This window comes from Sus scrofa, chromosome 6 (assembly GCF_000003025.6).
Source record: "Sus scrofa isolate TJ Tabasco breed Duroc chromosome 6, Sscrofa11.1, whole genome shotgun sequence".
Classification (NCBI taxonomy): Eukaryota; Metazoa; Chordata; class Mammalia; order Artiodactyla; family Suidae; genus Sus; species Sus scrofa.
In genome coordinates, this window is record NC_010448.4 from 136,968,376 (window position 1) to 136,988,341 (window position 19,966).

At 42.1% G+C, this 19,966-nt stretch overlaps 1 protein-coding gene across 5 annotated transcripts in view; it reads right to left on the bottom strand.

Moving 5' to 3' along the window:
• ST6GALNAC3 (ST6 N-acetylgalactosaminide alpha-2,6-sialyltransferase 3) overlaps positions 1-19,966 on the bottom strand; it is a 567,804-nt gene that overhangs the window by 334,966 nt on the left and 212,872 nt on the right. The window contains exon 1 of one of the 5 annotated variants that reach the window (XM_021097755.1): positions 6,176-7,382. The exons of the other annotated variants lie outside the window; for them this stretch is intronic. The gene's annotated coding sequence lies outside the window, so the exon portion shown is untranslated. Of the gene's footprint in view, positions 1-6,175; positions 7,383-19,966 lie in introns of those variants that run through there. 5 annotated transcript variants of the gene reach the window in all.

Below are 19,966 nucleotides of genomic sequence, written 5' to 3' on the forward strand. Positions count from 1 at the left end.
TCTCTTGATATTTTGTCATAGTCATTGTCAAGAGGCAACGTAGTCCAAAGAGATGATGATTTGGAGACAGAGAGACCACATCCTGATCTCAGCTACACAGTGGACAATTTAGTTCCTGTCTACAGCTTTCTAAACTGTAAAATGGAGATTATAAGAGCCACTTCCTCACAAATTTATGAGGTTTAACTCTGATAAAGCTATAAAAAGCCCTTCCTTCATAAACACCCAATATCCATATGTGTTGACTGATGGTGACAGTCAACTACAGAAGATATTTTTTTGCCAAAGACTATTTTAAAATATTGCCTTTGTGAGAAGATGAGGGCTAAAGAGATTTAATATTTTCTACAAATCAATACGCATTTATTGAGCACCTACACCGTGTCTATATAGAGTTTGAGTTCAATCTGTTCTTCTAAAATAAGAAAGTCAGTGATAGCAGAAAAATATAAAGAAGAAAAGCTAGTATGTATTCATTATAAAGTAGTTCAACGTCTTTATTTTCCATCGGGGTTGACATTCTACAAGGGCAGGAACTGTGTGTTTTGGTTGCTACTACATCATTCTCATATAATATCTGCTATACAGATGGTGCTCAACAAACATTTATTGAATACACATCCCTGTTTCACTGTTTAGTAAAATCCTATCATGGACTTTGGGGTTTCTAAGATACGGCATGCTCTGGAAATGGAAAGGGAAAAGCAAGAGAGAAGTGACCTTTTAATACAGGAAAAGCAACAGGAACATGTATATTGAAAACTGATAATAAAAGGGGAAGAGAAGGATAAGAAAGTCCAGGAAAGTAGGAGCAAACCAGGACCTAAGTGCAGTGACCAAAAGACATTTCCTTAGAAAAAACAAAAAACATCTGAACTTTTACCATCTACTGATATTACAGTGCTCAAAGCATCTTATTGCATGAAAGTGTATTTTCGTCCTCCCACCATAACGCACACGCTTTTCCCAAGATACTGGCTTTGATCTGCAGGTTTTATTCTTCTAATTCCTCCTTTCTGGAGCCTACCCTAGTGAACTAACAGGCATTAACAAAACCTGAGTTTGCTCCCAGACAAGTGAATTTGACCCCTCTGAACCTCTAACCTGGAAAATGAGGAGAGTAACCGACCACTTCTCATAGTACAGCGAGGATTGAAAAATAATATACATCGTGTATCTGGCACACAGTGAGTGTTCCGTAACAGTCTCCTCTGTTCCCTATTCCCTATCTTCTGTTCTGAGGATAGAATTTGTAACTAGTAAACCTCAGTTCAGCAGAGGTAGGAACACACGCACAGATTCAAACACCTTCCCTTTACCAAATACAAGCCCAACACCTCCAAAGAATAATACACTTGGTAGAACATTCTGAGAGTTTTAAACTACAAAGGCCCAGGCTAGTAGCACCTTGAAATACAACCTTTGGGTCTCTTTAGTTGGAAAAATCTTCAAGAAGCTCTTTGATATCAAAGAACATACCTATTTTTGGTAGCTTTTAACTATAATTGCTTGGGCTCCCCGGTGGGAAAAAAATAAAGTCTCACGCAGAAAAAGAAAAGGGAAACATCTCAATAAAGTCTTCTGGAGGAAAAAAAAAAACTCTCGCTGGTTTGCAAAAATTCTTAACAGAACTCTTTCTCCTCATGGCATGGAGTGGGGAAGCTGTCAGGAGGAAGAACCAAATTACAGTGGGGAGAACAGGAAAGAACCACAGGGCTCTGTAACCTGATCATTTTTTACACATTGTGCATCTTCCCTTCCTCATCAGGCATTATGGAAATTTGATTTATTTTACCTTCTAACAGGGGAACAAAATGTGTAAGATAAACAGAATCTTCCCAGGAGAGTTCACTTTTCTTAGAGTAACAGACATGTGCATTAATTTCACATCAATTATATACCTAAATACACCAACTAACATCATGCTACTACATCCCCGTCACCCTGCTTCCCGTAAGTGGGTTGAACTTGACCTTCAAAGCCCTTGAAATGCAAAAAAACCTTACTCTTTTCTGACATTTATGAGTGTCTTTTCTGCTTGACTGCCTTTTACCGTCTGGAAATAATAGTGAAAGCATTGTAGACGAAACCTGCTATAAACACTGACAAATAACAGGAAAGGCAGACAGTTTTATTCTGGGCAGGTTAAAGCTAATCTAATCAAATCTAATTCTCTCTCTTTCTGTAAGCCCACCACTATGTTCAATTTATTTTTTGATTAGAAGTGCAATACGACAGTCCTCTGTTGGCCTGCAGTTAAACAATACTGAGCTGTACATTTTCCCTACAAACAATTCTGATGAAACAACAGATTTTAAAGGTTTAAAAAAAAGGGGGGGGTTGATACAAGCTAAGGTCTAAGATGATTTTAAGGGAAACTTTTTCTCACTGTTTTTTTGATGTTGAAAAGTTATGAATTGGTTCTCTTCTAACCAATAATAAAACACAACTGAGAGAAAAGTGTTCTTTGGTCCTGGGTTTTAGATATTTAAGAAAAAGGGCTCTTTGGAATGACTGACTAATGGTAGTAAAGACAGGACGTGTATTTTAATACTGAATAAAGGGAACAATGAGACTTGAAGAATAGTTAGCAATTCAGTCAGCAAGGGAGAAAGAAGCTATTTTCTTTCCACTGAACAAATGTACAGTCTCTCATCAAAAATAGAGCTCCCTTAGTGAGTACAAAGCAAGGCGACATTCCCTCCAAATGGCTGTGCATAAATGACCAGTTTGCCTTTATGTGGAAAGTTTTCAATGACCTGTAAATCAGCCTGTTTCTCCCTCTCTTTAATTGTGGTATAAAGCCAACGTGCACACACCCGCATGTGCACGCACGTGCGCACACACACACGTACACACAGAGTTACTTCCACCTACAATGTACCAGTTGTTAGAAATAACAAGAAACATTACTGATGGTCTTAGAAGAAGAAAGACAAAAAGACCACCACTTTATCTTCAAATTAATAGTAGTATACTATACGACTTTCACCTAAAAGACTAGGAAATCATCTACAACACGTTGGAATTTCAACAAGATATTTAATGTTTCTACTGTTAAATTTGAGACTGAAGAGCAGCAGCTGCAGAAGATACTATTACTCTGTGGCCCAGCAATCATACTCCTTGGTATTTACCCAAAAGAGCCAAGCACAAAACATGCACATGGAGTTCCCGTCGTGGTGCAACAGACATGAATCCAACTAGGAATCATGAGGTTGTGGGTTTGATCCCTGGCCTTGCTCAGTGGGTTAAAGATCCGGCGTTGCTGTGAGCTGTGGTGTAGGTCCCAGACACAGCTCGGATCCTGCATTGCGGTGGCTGTGGTGTGGGGTGGAAGCTACAGCTCTGATCAGACCCCCATCCTGGGAACCTCCATATGCCGAGGGTGCCGCCCTAAAAAAAGACAAAAAGACCAAAAACACAAACAAAAAAGGCCAAAAAACAAAAAAAACCTACACATGAATGCTTATAGAAGCTTTATTCATAACTGCCAAAACTTGGAAGCAACCAAGATGCCTTTTAATAGGTGAATGAATAAATAAACTGAGGTATATGCAGGCACTAAAAAGAAAAGAACCACCAAGAGTTCCCGTCATGGCTCAGCAGTTAGCAAACCCGACTGGCATCCATGAGGATGTAGGTTCAATCCCTGGCCTTGCTCAGTGGGTTAAGGATCCGGGTTGCTGTGAGCTGTGGTGTAGGTCACAGACGCGGCTTGATTCTGGCATTGCTGTGGCTCTCGTGTAGGCTGGCAGCCACAGCTCTGATTTGCCCCCAGCCTGGGAACCTCCATATGCCATGGGTATAGTCCTAAAAAGACAAAAAAAAAAAAAAAAAAAAAAAGAACTACCAAACCATAAAAAGACATGAAAGACCCTTAAATGCATATTACTAAACAAAAGAAGCCAATTTGAAAAGGCTACTTACTGTATGATTCCAACTATATGATACTTTGAAAAGGCAAAATTATGAAGATAGTAAAAGGATCAGTGGTTGCCAGGAGTTAGGGGACGGAGGGGATGAATGGGGATTTTTAGGACAGTGAAACTACTCCATATATTCCTACAATTATGGATACACATTACTGTAAATTTGTACAAACCCAAAGAACGTATAACACCAAGAATGAAGCCTAATGTGAACTGTGGGCTCGGATAATGATGAGTCCATGTAGGTTCATCAGCTGTAACAAATGTACCATGATAGTGAGGCAGTAGCTAGTGGAGGAAGTTTTTCATCAATGGGATCGGTGAGTATATGGAAAAATCTCTATACCTTCAACTTAAAACCGCTCTAAAAGAAGCCCATTTTTTAAGAAAGAGTGGCAGCTGTGATAAAAAGGAAAGAATATTTGCCTTGGGTTTCATCTGGCCTTGGTTCTAGTTTGGGTGTTTCTACTAACCAACTATGTAACCTTGGGCTTTTTTGGACTCAGTTTCTTTGTATGTAAAATCAGTGGAGAGGATCAATAGATTTAATATTTTCAAAAGTTACTTCTAGCACCATGTGGAAGTTTTGTAAGCCTAATGATCACACAAGAAAAGTGGCAGATTAGTGCCAGTCTGAGGGAAAAGAGGACCCTGCTAGCATCTGCCAAAATACCCAGTTTTTCTCTTACCAAATTAACTGATCAAATCTTGAAAGACATAACACTATAGGAAGAACACTGTTGACAGAATAAGCATTTTAAAGATTCTCAATACAGTAGAAAGATGCGTGAAAAACAGTATGATTAAATTTTACAATGATAATGAGATAGGTCACAAATCCGGGGGGGGGGGGAAGCACTGTTCCAATGAAAGATGGGTGGAAATGCCTCCTTGATATTTCTAGAAGGAAAAAGGAAGACCTAAGGTTTTAGTTGACCAGAAAATTCAACATGATTGACACAGCTGCTCAAGAAAACAATTAATTGAGGGAACTAGGGGTTAATCTGGAGCGGAGAAAACTTGAGGGGTGATTAAGCATCAAAGTACTTTCACACGGGAGGAACTGGCATGTTCTTTTTTGAGTGGAACACAGAACTAAGTCTACCAAGTGGAAGTTCACAGAGGTAGATTTTTGACTTCATACACACAATAACTTCTCTTTCATGTATTAGAAAGTGTTTCTATGACCGGGTCACTTTGCTGTACAGCAGAAATTGATGGAACATTGTAAATCAATTATAATAAAAAAAAAAAGAAAGTAAGTGGTTCTACGGTATTTAATACGCCCCAGGCATAGCTAAAATGTGGGCTACAGAGACAGACACAGATTCATACTCCCTGGGCCAGTAACATACAGGCTACTTTGAGAAGATGTGAACCTTCCAAAGGAAGCAATCATGCAAAGGCTTACTGGTGACTTTTAAAGGGAAATCTTATATTGGGTGGTTTGTTAAGTTACAATGACTGCTTTTTCTGGTGTCCATCAATGGATAGTGGACAAAGAAGATGTAATATATATATTACGACCACGAGGAAGAAAGAACCTCAAGTTGTAAACCTGCCATTTACAACTGCATTGCTAAACCTAGAGGGTATGAGGCTAAGTGACATAAGCCAGACAAAGACAAATACTCTATGATCTCACTTAAATGTGGACTCTAAAAACAAGCAAGCAAACCAAACTCAGAAACAGAGTAGAATGGTGGTTATCAGAAGCTGGGGAATGGGCAGAATGGGGAGATGCTGGTCAAAGAGCACAAGCCTTCAGGAATAAGAGAGAAAAATTCTGGGATTCTAATGTACAGTGTGGTGACTACAGTAAATAATACTGTACTGTGTACTTGAAATTTGCGAAAAGAATAGATCTTATTCTTATCATACACACAACTAACAACTGTATGAGGTGACAGATATGTTAGTTAACTAGATTATGGCAATCATTTCATGATGTGAATAAATATCAAGTCATCACACTCTACACTTTAAATATACATCATGTTATTTGTCAATTATACCCCACTAAAGCTGAGAGGAAAAACAAAACTTCTTCTCACTTTTAATTCCGGGCTACCGGTCCAAGGTGTGGCAGGGCATTTTTTTTTTTAATTGCGTTAAATAAGCGACCTTACTTAATGGCATTTACATACCAAATACCGGGCTTTCGTCACAGGAGGTACTTAAGCGAGCTTATGTTACCAGTTCATTCATTCTTTCAACAAACATTTCATAAGATCTCTTCATACCTGCTCTGGAGAGGTCTGTCCTTATGATGCTGAAAACGCACTGATTTTTCATGAGCATTCCTCAGTACCCAGATCTCCCACTAAATTGAAACCATCATTTCTAACAAAATAATTTAAATCAGGAGGAAGAGTGCTTTAACTTCCCCTAAAGTAGGGAACCAACAATTGCCCGTTTCCAATCAGAACATTAAGTTCCTGAGAAGTTTCACTCCTTATTACTGGTTCAGTTGATGTTTTATGACAGGCTGCAATGAATACAAATCCCAGCAATTGTCTTGGAGATCTCTCAAAACAGCACTGTAAGATTTCCTTGGTGAGACTGATAAGTCTTGTGGCTATAAATCTCCCCCAATAACACTGCTTATTCAATTTAAGGCTACAAGCCTGGAGAGATTAATGAGATGAGTTGTCCACTAGTCAAGGAAGAACACAAGCTCTGTCCCATCTTATTTCATCTTCTGGTTTAATCATTCTAAGTGTTATGTAATGTGACATTCACACATTATTGAAGACGTTCAAGGAACAAACTGCATATCACTAATCAGCAGATCATTTTTCATTTTCATTTCTTACAGACTCTAAAATTAATGATGCCCTCCCTCCTCTATTAAATCTTTTTTTTTTCAAAAAAAAAGTTCTATTAAATAAGAAATTGGACATGGGAACAATAAGTATTCCTTTTTCTTTCCTTTTGCAATTTTGGTGCTTTTCCCCAAGCTAATGAACCTCAGCAGTGTTAGAAAAAAGGCTTAGAGAGCAGCAACTTATTTTGTTTTGGTTCGTTAAATCTCTGACAAGCAACTTGCTCCTTCAGGATCCAAAAGTTCTCTTTCCACTTGATTCTTTCATGTCTGTTATTCCTCTTTAACTTAGTGGTTGCAACACACTTGGATGTTATTTTTCAATCTGCTAATTGGGTCCAGGGGAGTGCCGGGGGGACTGGGGCAGCCGGGCCCTGAACTCACTGAGCTCTGTGCACTCTGCCAGACCTGCTCCAGCTAAAATCCTGCTGACAGGGCTGCAGGAGGGCCCAGGGCTGGGGCAGCTGATGGAAGGGGGCACTCTGGCCCTGAGCACTGCAGCCTCAGTCAGCTTGGAAATAGAGGGCTGGTCCAGCCATCCTGATCTGCGCCCTCACCAGTGATGTACTGGGAGACTTTCTTTTTTCTTTGTTTTTTTTTTTTTTTTTTTGCCATTTCTAGGGCTGCTCCCTTGGCATATGGAGGTTCCCAGGCTAGGGTCTAATTGGAGCTGTAGCCACCACCCATGCCAGAGCCACAGCAACGCGGGATCCGAGCGGCATCTGTGACCTACACCACAGCTCATGGCAACGCCGAATCCTTAACCCACTGAGCAATGCCAGGGATCGAACCTGCAACCTCATGGTTCCTAGCCAGATTCGTTACCCACTGAGCCACAACAGGAACTCCCGTACTGGGAGACTTTAATTAAGAAACTCTTCCAACAATATTGTAAAATATTGAAGAAGGCTTATCAAAAAGAAGCTCAGGGTTCTCTGAAATTTCAGCTTCTAATGGGCTCTAGGAACCCTTTTTATTTTAAAGTTAAGACGGTCAATTAGAACATCCATCTCTCTCTTTCCAGCTCAAAACAGCCCAGTCTCTACAGGTTATTACCCTTTACTCTCTTTAGTACCCTCTTCCTTAATAACATTAAGCATTACTTCATTCTGACGTTTCCCAGTTGTCAAATTCAGCCATGGATGGATAACACTGCGCCTGGCATAAAAGCTTGGTAAACAGGTCGGGCGGGACATTCCATGCAATCTCCTCCACCCCCATTTTATGCACCGACAGCTGTCCCCCTCCAGAAAGCCACCTTCCTTCAGGGAACTTGCAGTGGCTGATCAATCATTGAGTGAAAAGCAGCAGCAGTAATGTTTGGGGAAGCCTGTAGGATGTCAGTACTGTCAGGAGATAGATCTCCAAATGCAAATGTTCCAATTGTGGGAGAAGATGAGATAGCCTTGGAAGGGGAGAGGAAGAACAGTCAGTCATCAAACTTGACTTTGGAACAAAAAGGCCTGGGTCTCATCCTCACTGCCTGCATCGCCTCTCTGGGCCTTGGTTCCTCTGCTGTAAGATAATGTCTGCTTCAAAGAGCAACTACAGAAATACACCCACCTAGTTAAAGAGGCTACAGGTTCAGCTATGGTAAGAGGAAAAAATGGAAATAACATCAATATCAACCAGAAGAAGAGGCTAAGTAAATAATGAAATATTCATTCCATGGGCATGCGGCAGTTTAAATGAATGAGACAGATCAGTATGCTTTATCATGGAATGATCTCCAAGACATAAGTTCTCCTCCAAAAGCTAATAGTAGAAATTATGCTTATATGCTATCATTAGTATAAAAAAGAATACAAGGAGCATTGTACATGTTTTCATGTTTAGTCTGCATGTAAATGAATAGAAAAAATATAAGACGTAATACTTTTATCTATTTATTTATTTGGCTGCACCTGTGCCATGTGCAAGTTCCTGGGCCAGGGATCAAACCCACATCACAGCTGCGATCTCAGCCACTGCAGTGCAATGCCAGATCCTTTACCTGCTGCGTTGCACAAGAACTCCTGGATATAACACACTTTGATGGTGGTTAACCCTGTGGAGGGAGCAGGGAACTGAGACCGGAAGTGCTGCTCAAAGGAAATATTTACTCTGAACAGCAATACATTAACTTCCTTACTAAAGAATGCATTTATTAAATATGAAATTAATTAGAAGTTATTTTTAAAGGAAAAGAGTGCTTGTGAGATCACGTGTGTCAAGCTAGTCTGGGAAAAAACAGAAACATGCTTGGTAGACCTGAGCTTTTACTATTTGCTCTGCCCAGGCCAAACCCCACACATCCTGGCCGTGTGCGTCTTGCGCAAAGTGGGCAAAGCAACTCACTCCTTCTCCGTTTAGTTCTTCCACCACCGCTGGCTCCAGGAAAGGACCAGCTGAAGAGGGAGTGTTCTTCCACTGGTTTCCTCTGTGTGTAAAGGAGCAAAACGTGGACATGTGGACTCCAGGCTGAGCCCACAACAGGCTTGCGGTAGTGCCTATGAATTAAAGACTGGCGATTATGAGGCCTCAACATACACCTAAACTTCTTTTTGGATTCTTCTGTCATTTCTTCACTGGGTCTAATTCAATGGAGTTGACTTAAGTCAGGGTTTCCTAAACCACTTTTTCTTTTTTTTCCTTTTTTTTTTTTTTTTTGCACACACACAAACCCCTCAAACTCCCATCAAAGGGCAGTATTTTTCCTAATTACACCATCCAGGAATTTTTGCCCTCTTGAAGATACTGTTACCTCTGTTGAGGACACATGACTTTTTATTTTTTTTCCTTTTGAGGGCCTCATCTGCAGCATATGGAATTTCCCAGGATAGGGGTCAAATCAGATCTATAGCTGCCAGATCCCTGACCCACTGAGCAAGGCCAGGGATCGAACCTGCATCCTCATGGATACTAGTCGAATTTGTTTCTGCTGTGCCACAACAGGAACTCCAAGGACACATGATTTAAGCTACCCATTCTTTAACTATGTACCAGGTACTGCTTACAGCACTGTACCTGATGGAATGTGTTTAATGGTCAAGATCAGCTGAGAAATCTGAGGCATAGACAAGTACTTACCATAGGTTCCAGTCATACCTGTCAGAACCGTGGGCCAAACCCAGACAGTCTGACTTCCTCCTGTGCTCATGCCACTTCCCAGACAAAAATGCCCAAAATGCTTGAGAAGAATATCCTGCCTCCCAGAGATCAATGGAGTTTATCCCGAATGGAACCGTCACCTTTCTATCATGTTTATAGCACACAGAGTTTGAGATTAACGGTAACACACCAGAGTGTAACATAAGGTCCTGTAAGCACAGGTTTCAAGAACACAAGTGGGAGGAAAACACAGACTGCAGTTTTTACTGCAGATCATGGCACTTAAAAACATAGCTTCTTGAATGAGATGAGAACATACAACAGCACAAGACAGGGGAGTTCCCATCGTGGTGCAGTGGGTACCACCCAGAATCTGACTGGGAACCATGAGGTCGCGGGTTCGATCCCTGACCTTGCTCAGTGGGTTGAGGATCCGGCGTTGCTGTGAGCTGTGGTGTAGGTTGCAGACGCGGCTCGGACCCCGTGTTGCTGTGGCTCTGGCGTAGGCGGTGGCTGCAGCTCCAATTGGACCCCTGGCCTGGGAACCTCCATATGCGGCCCTAGAAAAGGCAAAAAGACAAAAACAGCACAAGACATAGCTCTGAAGGGCGAAGACTGGTTCCACACGCTGTACACAAAAATCAGATTTTGAGCCCCATGCCTTCATACACCGATGAACAAAGTTTATGTTCTCCTGCTCCCTGTGGGGGAGCCTGGGTCACCTGTACCTTTCCCATCTCATCACCTGAGACTCCTAAAACAGTGCTCCCTCCCTGCCTCTGGCCATAGCCCATCTCTTACCTTCCCAGATGCTCACGCACACACCTCTGCCCATGCAATGTTCTTCTCTCTGGTCATCCAGGTCCAACCTACTTTTGAGGGTCTACCTCAAATCCAGTCTCCTCTTACCTCAGAAAAGACACTTCCTTGGAGAACCCCACCTACTCAGCCAGATCTGATTTCTCCCTCGTTGGAGCTGCCTCACACATACAGAGCACACTGCCCATCTGAAGTTCTCTGCAGCAGGGGTTGACTTGATGGTCCTGTGTGCAGTTCCATCTGAGTCCCCTGTTCCCTGGTGGGAAGGCCTGACTAAGGGCTTCCACTTCTAGGTACTTTGCCCAGGGGCCAGCAAAGAGTGCCTGATGGGGTGGCATGTTTGGGGCACTGGCATCTGATGTGGTTTGCGGTTTAGACTGTGCAGACCAAGGCATCTATTGGGAGTGGTGAGGGGGAGCTTTGTTTTGATCAGTCTGAAAGCAGAAACTGGACCACAGGACTAAACAAAACTTCAACACTGGACATAAGGTTGGAGAGGATAAAATAATCAACATACCAGCTCTGAGTTTCCACAGTAATTTTACACTTTCCTTTACTCCAAAGCTTCTAGACAACAGTCCTGGCTTAGGCTCATGGGCTAAAAAGCAGATAAAAATCCTCATAAGCAGAAGAGCCTGCCTCCTCAGTGAATAAGGAATCAATACCCTCTCAAGAGAGAGCTGGAGATGTAATTTCCTGTGCTACCTCTGAGAAGAGCAGTGGAGTGGAGGCAATAAGAGCAGGGCTCCCAAGAGAGGCTGATGGCTAATTCCAGCTCTTCTGTGCAGCCTTGGATAAATTACTTAACAACTCTGTGCCTTGGTTCCTTTCTTTTTTTTTTTTTTTAAGGGCCGCACCCATGGCATATGGAGGTTCCCAGTCTAGGGGTTGAATCAGAGCTACAGCTGCCTGCCTACACCACAGCCACAGCAACACAGGATCCAAGACGCATCTGCAACCTACACCACAGCTCTCGGCAACACCAGGTCCTTAACTCACTGAGGGAGGCCAGAGAACGAACCTGTGTCCTCGTGGATACTAGTCAGGTTCATTTCGGCTGAGCCACAATGGGAACTCCATGCCTCAGTTTCTTCATCTGAAAATGGAGTGAATAACAGTATTCCCACTTCAAAGATTGCAGTGACAATATGGTACACTTAGTGTTGTCAGCTACAGTTTGCAAAAGTGCAAACAATCACTTTTTTATTGCATTATAAAAAGTGCCTGTAATCAGGAAAGAGGAAACTAGCAGATGCTCTTTATGTCTGTATAATGTGGAATAAGAACAGACTTGCCCAAGGGACTCACTGTTAACAATGCTTAAACTCTTTGGGCATCACTGTGTACATTTCCCACAGGACAGTATAAAGCAGGCTGGCTTTTACAACACCCACAATTTGGGCTCGAGATGACAGAGGCACTTTTTAATTAACCTGCTGCCACCAGATGATCCTAGATAAACTATTCATCTTCTAAACAAATGAGCTTCTCACACCTACTAAAATGAATCAAAAATCAGAAGAGCTGTTAGCTTGGGAAGGGAGGAGGCTTCAGTTGCATGTGAGCATATAACTTAATTTCTGATGGAATTTATGCACCATCCTATACTCTGCTGTTGTCAACAAATGGCAGAAAAATAACCTACAACTGACAAAAAGCAAATTTATAAATAACTTCAACCACCCTTACTGTCTTAACAAAGCAAATTCTCTCCCTAATGATGCTGAATAGCGGCTATGAAGGAACGTACAAACAGACACATGCTGGGATCATTGGTGCAAAATAAGAAATTACTTCCCCTAAAAACACTTTTTCACAACCAAGGACATGAACGCAGTTGCTCCTCAAGGCCGGCACCATACCCCTGCCTACTGCGTCCTCTCTGGCCCTGAAAGGTATAAAGGCCGAGCTTGTTCCGGTTTAATAACTTCTCTTTTTTTTTCTTTCTTATTGATTTCTTCCTACAACCATCTGCTGGCAAGATTAGAAGACCAGAATTCAGAGCAGATTGAAGTATATACACTTTTTAGTGTAAATTATTTCATTTCACTGGGGTTGCTTGTAGGGCATTTCAAATGGTGTGTATCTAACTGGGCCTTTTATAAACAACTGCCAACCCTACATTCCAGAGACAATTTCAGGGAAAAGAAACTGTGTGATTTTCAATTCAGTGACAAGCTCTTCATGTTCCAATTGCCCCACTCTCCTGGTACCTTCACAATTGAGGCAGCAGTCCTAGGGCTCAGGCTGGGGCACTTCTTGCCTCAACTCAATTTTGCAATTCCATCTGCCTTGTCTGAAGCACAGCCATGAGCTGGTGGCTTTCGAGTACTGACAATCGCACTTTTTGGAAGAAGGGAAAGACCGCTGAATCTCAGGCCACCCACGAAGAGAAGGAGTGCAACCCAAGGTCAAAGCCAAGGAAGACAGGCACAAACCTCCCTCTCGGGGTTGTGTACAAGGAACACAGGAAAAAAGAAGGCCTGGCCCTCTCTTCTCTCTCACGTGATTCTCCATAGCTGGAGATAAGGGAATGGTTGGAGAGACCTGTAACTCTTCAGACATGTTTGATCCTAGGATGCTGAAAACACCACACTAAGGTGATAGCAGGCCCCTTCTAACAGAAAACGCCCTGTGATACCTCTGACTGTATCTATTAAGTTGTTTGAGTGTGTGTGTGTGTGCGCGTGCACGCGTACATATGCATATATCTGCCTGTCTCTCCCTCCTGCTAAGTCCTTCCTTATCTCCCTCTCTGTCTCTGTCCTTTACTCCGCATGTATCTTCCTGTCTCATCTCTCTCTGTTCTGTCTTTGCCTCTGTCAATCTCTGTTAGTCTGTCAGTGCCTCTCTCAAGGTTGTCCAGTCAGTCAGGGCTGCATTACGACTTTCATGGGCCCGACACTTTGCCTTCATGGGCTCCTTCATTTAAAAAAAAAAAAAAAAAATCACAAAATATTTTGAGATTGCATTGCTATGGAGGCAAATATAATCTCGGAGGGATCCATAATTGTATATTCATTATTACTTTATTTCATTTCTCTCCTGATTAAAAAAAATTAAATATTTTGTGGACCCCCTAAAATTATCATGGGCCTGAGGCAACGTGCTTTGCAGTTGGTCTCTCTTTACAGCACACACCCTGCACACACACACACACACCACACCCTTCCAACAGGGGGCTGACCCTGAGTTCCCAGACTAAAAAGCTGTAAGCAAGATCATCTGGTCTACTTCTGCTGTAAGCTTCGAGGTTGATGTTATCTTGCACCTGCACAGGAGTTCCCGTCGTGGCGCAGTCGTTAACGAATCTAACTAGGAACCATGAGATTGTGGGTTCAACCCCTGCCCTTGCTCAGTGGGTTAAAGATCCACCATTGCCGTGAGCTGTGGTGTAGGGTGCAGACGAGGCTTGGATCTCGAGTTGCTGTGGCTGTGGCGTAGGCTGGTGGCTACAGCTCCAATTCGACCCCTAGCCTGAGAACCTCCATATGCTGTGGGAGCAGCCCTAGAAAAGGCAAAAACACAAAAAATAAAATAAATCAATCAATAAAAAATTTTGCACCTGCACATTCCTTACTTCTCACCGGTTAGGGGGGTAACCCTTGTCTTGTCCTTATTCTGGAATGTTGAGGCTAAAGCTTTGGGTGAGAGCTTCCAGATAGAACTAAACTTAGTATGCACTCCTGCCCATTTTAGTTCTAGGTTAGGAGCATGGAGTTCTCCAGGCAGCCAGGTCTCGTCTACTAGCCCTCTGCGGTGGAGATGCAGCTGAAGGCCAGGCAGGACTCAGCTGCTTCTTTCCTTGTCTCATTTCCTGCCTCTCTTACTGAGAGGCCTGGCTGTCTGAAGGCAGAAGCATACGCGGTCATGCACCTCCCTATCCACGAACATGTTCTGGCCCCCCATCATCTCTCTGAGGATGCCTTGGCAGCTCACACTTCATGAACCTTGATTTGTCATTTCAGAGCCAGCAGGGCAATGACACATGGTGTGGGTTAGGAGCAAGTGGCTTTGATCACCTTGGGCTGTGAAGACTGAAAATAATTATTTGCCTCTAAACCTAACCATCACCCACACTCTATCCCTGAGAGATAATTTTCAGGTTTGCTATTTGGTGCTTTAACGTGTTTCTATAATAGTCCTAATTAAAAAGCCCCACCGCCCCCAAATCCCGAAGCTTTTTGCTATTTCCCTGGGAAATGGAATAAAATGAAATTGATTTTCTTCTTTATCAGCAAACCGTATAAATTGAAGGCACAAATCCCAGGAAGCCTGAACATTAAACTCATCTTAATGCTACTAATTGGACCAAAAACATGCCCCTTTTTACTTGTTAAAATTTTGAAAAACAACTAAATCCCACCTGTTTCAATCATATGTTCCTATCTATTTCCGTTGGCCCCAGTAAAATAAAAATAGGTCCAATTGTGCTTTTTTAACAAGATTTCTCACTTTTCGAAGGGTCATTTGACCATTTCTGGCCTTCATCCTTTTTTTTTTTGCCAGTTTTGCTTACAATAATGTCCTCTTCCTATTTGCTTTTATTTGCTAATGGATTTCCCTCTCTGATCTTTTGGTGAAACCTACACACATTTACTTTCTACTTTCCTTCGAGTCTCAGAGACCTCTCAACAATTCACCCTTCTAAAACAAGAAGAAAAAATTAAAATTATAAATCTAATAATAATGGTAATACTTTAAGGCATACATTTCTGTCCTTTCAATATCCTATGCATATCTAAGTCAGTTCTCTAATATTTCCACTGGTTTGAACCAATCACAAGATTCACATCTTCCAACAAGCAAGGACACAAAAAGGATGAATGGCAATGAGATCAGGTGCCTAATAACATATTCATGAAGGTTCCCTTTTGCATGGTCATATGAAGTCTATGAGTTAGGCTCAACATGGATTTCTACACAATTTGAATCCCAACGCCTAAAGAAAAAAATGGCATCTATTTATTTATTAGCTAACTGATCTCACTCAGAGAGCTTCACCTTGGAGGACACAAACAAAAGAAATGCAATGGAAACACAAAGGTGGAGAGGTGGATGCCTGTATTTCTTTTTTGGTTAGGGCCACACCCACGGCATGTGTAAGTTCCCAGAATAAGGGACACCTATGCCACAGCCACAGCAGCTCCGAGCCGTGTCTGTGACCTATACCCAAGCTCACAGCAAGGCCTGGGATGGAACCTACATCCTCATGGATACCAATCGGATTCGTTTCCGCTGAGCCACAACAGGAAATCCTGATGCTTGCATTTCTGTCTCCTGACTCCTTCCCACCTCAGCATCATCAAAGAAACATAGAAATCACAGGAAAAATGGAGCTTGTCGCACAGGAAAAGAATCTGATCATTTAAAGTCATGACAAGATGTGTAGGGTCAACCTTTCAAACCCAAGCTTAAGGTAGACGACCATAAAAAGCAAAGCAAGGCATAGAGAAGCACATTTGTACCAACCAGGCCAGAGTTTTGAGTTTATTGTTGATTTCATGAGCTGTGGTAGGTCCTGATCCCTTGAGCCTTCCCCTAAGTTGAAGGGACCAAGGAAACCAAACAGACTTCATGGTCCTGCTCATACATATGCAACCCTTCAAGGAGCTCTACCCCAGACTGCCTGAATATGTTTGCATTTGTTTAAATATAAAAGCTCTACTACGATAAATATAAATAGAACAATAAAAATGATTATTAATTCAATTGGTTAAGCAGTACATCAAAATTCAATGTGAGTTAAGAAAATGGATTTTCCTCTTTGCAAGAAAAAAAATGCATTTTCAGTACTGTGTAACATAAGCAAATAATAATATCATAGGGAAAAAAAAAAAACTTAAGCTACTACCCCCAGCTCAGTGGTCTTACCACAGTGTGCTAGGGCACCCTAAGGTGCTGGGTGGGTCACTGAGGGACAAGAGGGAAATTCGGGGATGGAAGTGCCATTTCTATGGTTTTAACGCAGTGGGTCGTCCATAAGATACAATTGCAAGAATGAGTCTAGTGCTTTTTAAAAATTACTTTTTTTAAGTCAGAGTTTGATATTTTCAAAGCTCAATAAAACTTTTCCTGACAAATAGGAATGTGTGCCCTTGTAAAAGATTTTTTTCCAAATGTCATTGTGGCACTACTGGTAACGGGAAAAACTGGAAACGACCTAAATACCCCGTAACCAAGTATTGGCATATAGTAAGTACAGGGTTCTAGGCAATATTAAAAATCATAATGTATGGGGGTGGGAGGTTTAGGATTGGCACCTGCACACGGAGGTATATGGAATGATTGGCCAGTGGGGACCTGATGTACAGCACAGAAAACTCTACCTAATATTCTGTGATCATTTATGTGGGAAAAAAATCTGAAAGAGAATGGATATGTGTATATGCATAACTGAATCCCTCTGCTGTACAGCAGAAGTTACCACAACCTTATAAATCAACTAAGTACAATAAAACTTTTTTAAATGATAGTGCAGTTTTAAGCATTTTGACATGAGAAGATGTTCATAATAAACCTTAAGGGTTTCAAACAGATAGAAAAGATTAAGTATGCTATAATCCCTTTTTATATTGTATTTATCACAGCTGAAATTATAGATATGTTTATAACATGTGAAATATAAATACACATACCCATATGAACATATATTTGTGTCCAAAAGCCTCTTGCCCTCTGCTCCCCTCTGGAAATCCATCACAAAAGCTTAATATCACCAGTCTCTCCAGGCAGGACAAAAGGAAGAAAAAGAACTGAACAAATAAAGCTCAAACTCCTTCAGCAGGCAGGAGAGAACAAATGAGAAATACATGTAATATGATTCTGTCTCCTCACACGAGGTGATTATATATTGTTTCTAATCACTTCAGGCAACTTGAGGGCATGGATTTGGGAAATCGAAGAGGCTTAGACACATCCTGCCTTTTCCATTTCCATTTTCCATGCATCCCACCTTCTCCATTAACCTTTTCCTCCCTTTTCCATTACTGTCTGAAGATATTCCTGCTTCTCTGGTGTCATCAATTAACTTAACACAGGTAGAAATGCCATCATAGCACCTGGCATCTGGTGTGTGCTCACTATATGGCCTCTTCCTCCCTGCCCTTACTTGCCCAGAGCCACACAGATTTTGTGCCTAAAAATGCATTAATGATCTTAAAGAATAATGAAGGCAGGCTACATGCATTAACGCTTTCTTTGAAAGCTCCTAAATAGGCAGTATAATTGTGCAGCAAAGTGAAGTTTGGGGCCTTCCCAAGGACCAAACATTTGAAAATGAGAACAAGATGCTGAATAAACCCAAACCACAGCCAGTCTGCCAGTTTGTAGTCATTATCCTCTGGACCTAGCTCCCAGGTTCTGGTTAAACAGAAGGGTGCTGTCTGTTGGTGGGTTTCACTTTCCAATGCTTTTCCCAGTGATCCTGGCCCCACTTGAATTCCTGTCTGTGTGCCTTGAACACTGTGCATCCTCTGTGCAGATGAGGAGCTGGACAGGGCTAACAGCTGGCACTGGCTCCACCCTGCAGGCTGCTGGCATCTGCCTGGCCAGCTTCACCCCTGCCAGTGGCGGGGCTGCAATCCGACACCTCCCTCAGACTGGAACCAAACAAAGTTCATTCATTCACCCTTTTACTTCATTAGCAAAAAATAAACTCACAATTAAGTGTGCTTTTGTTTCATGTTGTTTTTTCCCTAAGGCCTCTAAGAGAAAAAATTTACAGACTCCAAAGAAAAGTCCATACTGATTTATAGGCAATCTCTCAGGGTAAAAATATCTTCAATTAAAAGAAAAAAAGCTCACAAGAAGGTCTCTTGACACAAATAACAGTCAGTGACTCTGCCACTTCCTATGTGTGGCTCTGGGTAAGTTATTAAACCTCATGGAGCTTTAGCTTCCCTATCTGTAAAATGGGTAATAACATAGTAACAGCTAAGTACTCAAAGGGCTATTATGATATTAAAGAGTCAAATTTACAAAACCATTTATAGACTTGGGTGGAGAGAAATACGGCAATTTCAGTGAGCATCTACTTTGTATTAGATGGTTTCAGATACTACCTCTTACATCTCTATGACCAAATTGTAAATGGCCATTCTTCATCTCAATTTACAAAAAGAAAACAGAGGTTCAAATAGAACAAAAGATCACGGTCCTCATCCTTGATTGAAACAGTTACAAATTCAGGTCCCCAAAGGGCATGCCTGGTATTCCTCTACCAAAGATAATAAATGCTGAATCATACCAAAAAACATAATTCCTGCTCCCGAACTGGAACGGACAGAGTAGTTCTAAGATGAAAACAGACATTTGAGAGCAGCAATCTCTGGTTCATGCTTTACTCCATCAGCAACATATTTTTAAGAACATATCCTCAATTCACGCAGAATGGAGACATATACAACTGACTGAATAAATATATATAGGAACTTCCGAAACTTTTTCCACCTTTCTACTTTGGCCTCTTGGACTCAAGACATAACAGACGGCAGAGGGGAGGAAAGAGGAGACAGAGGCAAGAGAAGGAAAGAGAGAAGTGAGCAGGAGGGACGGAATGGAGAAGAGAATGACAAATGAAAGAAGAGAACTGGCAGTAGAGAAAGGGTGAGGGGAGAGGCAAGAAAGAGACAAGGGGAAAGAGAAAAAAATATTTACTGAGCATCCGCTTTCTCAAAACACCTTTACAGGTCAGAAAACATTTAGAACTCTCCTGGTTGAAGAACCTCTATCTCTACCCTGTTTCTGAAATGGCACCTATGAAAAGGTTCTCTATTAGGTTTTGGAAACTCTCTACCTCATTCTTCATACTTCATTTGAGGACTCTGAGGAGAGCTGGTGAGGCTCCTGAGACTGGCATGCCCAGTGCAGGAGTCACAGCTGTGCTCCTGCTCTAAAGAGCGGGGAGACTGCCTGTGGCCATGGGCACTCTGGATCCACTTCTGCCTTGGACAGCTGGACAGCTGGATGGCCATTGGCAGACCTTACTCCAGGCACCACAGCTGAACCCAACACTCTTGAGGGCTGTTCTCCATTGATAACAGCCACTACCTGCCTCTGACCAGCCATCAGGAACACTAGTAGTCATTGCTCCCCCCAAAGGCTCCTCCCTCGCTTTTGTCTTATAACAACGTCCCCCCAGAGCTCCGGAAGTCTGTTGCCTAGTGCAGGTTGATTGATGAGAAGTGTGACTTCCAGTGGAGGCGTCCACCCATGAGGATCACAAGTGGCCAGATGATTTGTAACCTTCCCACCAAAGCACACAGGGCTCAGGCATCCAGGCCACAGTCAGCAGAGAATC